Below are 3506 nucleotides of genomic sequence, written 5' to 3' on the forward strand. Positions count from 1 at the left end.
ATATCTCATGCTCTAGTTGTTGAAACATGTTTAGCGGTGTTATCTACCAGCACCTGGTGTGTAGATACGGGAGCCACTGATCATGTCTGCAATTCCTTGCAGGGGTTCCAGGAAACCCGACGACAATCTGAAGGGGAGATTACCGTCTACATGGGCAATGCTACTAAGGTGGCAGCTGTTGTAGTGGGAGACGTCTACTTATCTTTTAGTAGAAATAGAAATTTGGTTTTAAGAAATTGTCTTTATGTACCCAGTTTTAGAAAGAATTTAATTTCAGTTTCTAAACTGTTTTTAGATGGATATTCAGTTTCTTTCAGTAACGATGTAGTTATTAAAAGAAATAAAGTGATTATCTGCTCTGGTGCATTAGTTGGCAATTTGTATACTTTAAATCCAATTTCTTCCACAAAGCAATACATGGAAATTTATAACTCATCTTCTAATTCTAATAAGAGAAAAGAACCTTCGGAAATGAACCAAGCATATCTTTGGCATCTAAGGCTTGGTCATATTAACTTAAGTAGGATTCAGAGGCTTATAGCCGATGGACTTTTGAGTTCATTAGAGTTAGAAAATTTTCCAACTTGTGAATCTTGCTTAGAAGGTAAAATGACCAAAAGGCCGTTCAAGGCCAAGGGGTATAGAGCCAAAGAAGTGTTAGAATTGGTTCACTCTGATTTGTGTGGTCCTATGTCTGTCCAGGCAAGAGGAGGTTTTGAATATTTTGTCTCTTTCATAGACGATTATTCAAGATATGGATACATTTACTTAATGCGCCGCAAGTCCGAGTGCTTTGATAAGTTCAAAGAATACAAGGCTGATGTGGAGAAACGACTAGGTAAAAGTATCAAGACACTACGGTCTGATCTTGGTGGCGAATACCTCTTAGGAGAGTTTTGGAATTACTTATCAGAGGCCGGGATTCAATCCCAATTGTCTGCACCTGGAACACCCCAACAGAATGGTGTAGCAGAACGAAGGAACAGGACTCTTATGGAGATGGTTAGATCGATGATGAGTTATTCATAATTACCAAATTCATTTTGGGGATATGCTCTGGAAACAGCAGTATACGTTCTGAACTTAGTACCTTCTAAATCAGTTTCTTCTACTCCCACAAAATTGTGGAATGGGCGAAAGCCCAGTCTAAGACATATTCGGATTTGGGGTAGTCCAGCACATGTGCTGAAACCAGATGCTGATAAGTTAGAATCCCGTACAGAAGTTCGCGTGTTTGTAGGATATCCTAAAGGAACGAAAGGTGGTTTATTTTATAGTCCTAAAGACCAGAAGGTCATTGTTAGCACAAATGCCCAGTTTTTAGAAGAAGACCATATAATGGATCACAAGCCCAGTAGCAAAGTTGTTTTAGAAGAACTTAGAGAGGACATGTCTACTTCAGTACCAACAGTACAAGATGAAGTACCACAAGAGACTGCAACACGTGTCACACTTGATACACAACCACAGACAGTGCCTCGTCGTAGTGGGAGGGTTGTCAGGCAGCCTGAAAGATTCATGTTTTTGGGAGAGTCTTCGGACTTGATCCCGGGTAAACATGAACCTGATCCACGAACATACGACGAAGTACTCCAAGATATAGATGCAGCATCTTGGCAAAAGGCAATGAATTCTGAAATAGAGTTTATGTACTCTAATAAAGTCTGGGAGCTTATAGAACCACCTGATGGTGTAAAAGTCGTTGGATGCAAGTGGATCCTCAAAAGGAAAAGAGGGACAGACGGGAAGGTAGAGACCTTCAAAGCTAGGCTTGTTGCGAAAGGGTACACTCAGAAAGAGGGAATCGATTATGAGGAGACCTTTTCACCGGTAGCCATGCTTAAGTCTATCCGGATACTCTTATCCATTGCTGCTCATATGGATTATGAGATTTGGCAAATGGATGTCAAGACAGCTTTCCTTAATGGAAGTCTTGAAGAGAACATTCATATGAAGCAACCAGAAGGGTTCATTGAAAAAGGCAAAGAGCATCTAGTGTGCAAGCTCAATCGGTCCATTTATGGACTGAAGCAAGCTTCAAGGTCTTGGAACATCCGGTTTAATGAAGTAATCCAGTCGTATGGATTTATTCAGTGTCCGGATGAGTCTTGTATATACAAGAAGTGTAACGGAAACGTGGTGGTATTTCTTGTACTATACGTAGATGATATTTTGTTAATTGGCAACAATGTCAAGGTATTATCAGACGTAAGGGTATGGTTGTCCAAACAATTTGATATGAAGGACTTAGGAGAGTGTGCACACATTCTTGGGATCAAAGTGATAAGGGATCGCAAGAAAAGAATATTGTGTCTGTCCCAAGCTTCATATATAGATACAATCTTTGCTCGTTTTAGCATGCAGGATTCCAAGAAAGGTTTCTTACCTTTTAGACATGGAGTAGCTCTGTCTAAAGAGATGTCTCCAAAGACGTCGAAAGAGATAGAAGACATGAAAGCAGTTCCTTCTGGTGTAGGAAGCCTAATGTATGCAATGCTATGTACCCTGATATCTGCTTTGCCATGGGCATGGTCAGCAGATATCGAGTAACTGGACAAGGACATTGGACTGCGGTAAAGCATATATTAAAGTACACGAGAAGGACTAGAGATTATATGCTAGTTTACCAAGCAGACGATCTGCTCCCTGGGATTCAGATTTCCAATCAGGTAGGGATAACGGTAAGTCTACATCATGCTGTGTGTGTACTTTAGGAGGAGGGGCCATTTCTTGGAGGAGGGTTAAGCAGAAATTGCTTCGACTCAACCATGGAAGCTGAGTATGTAGCAGCCTCTGAGGCAGCTAAAGAAGCAGTATGGCTCAGGAACTTTCTAATGGACTTAGATGTGATTCCTGGCTTGCCCAAAATCATCACAATTTATTGTGATAATAGCGGTGCAGTTGCAAACTCGAAGGAACCACGAGCTCATAAGGCAAGTAAACATATAGAGCACAAGTACCACCTGATACGAGATATCGTGAAGCAAGGAGAAGTTGTCATCGCCAAGATTGCATCAGCAGATAACCTGGCAGATCCTTTCACTAAGGCCCTTCCAGCGAAAGCTTTCGATCGGCATGTGGAGGGAATGGGAATCAGATGTATGGTAGAAGATATGGCAGCTTAGTCATTAGTATAAGTGGGAGATTGTTGGAGTGTATACTGAAATCCTAAGCTTTGTAAACATTCATTATGAATAAAGAATCACATTTGGTCAAATTATCTACATTTGTTTGTAGTTGTTCAATTAATTTATATTGAAGATAACATAGCATGTGGTGTCACATGCAGAAGATAATGTTATCAGTACCTTATAAATTATAAACAGTAGCTCACGACTAAAATGGAAAGGAACAAACCATTAGAAGGTCGTAGTGTAATTAGGTATTAGTTTATCTTGACTATATAATTACACTAGTACACTCAGAGTGTATTGAGTAGGACCATTAGAGGTCGTTTCTTTTATACTGACTTTATAAAGGAACAAAGACCTCAGTTATTATGGAAG

Source organism: Zingiber officinale, chromosome 3A (genome assembly GCF_018446385.1).
Source record: "Zingiber officinale cultivar Zhangliang chromosome 3A, Zo_v1.1, whole genome shotgun sequence".
Taxonomy (NCBI): Eukaryota; Viridiplantae; Streptophyta; class Magnoliopsida; order Zingiberales; family Zingiberaceae; genus Zingiber; species Zingiber officinale.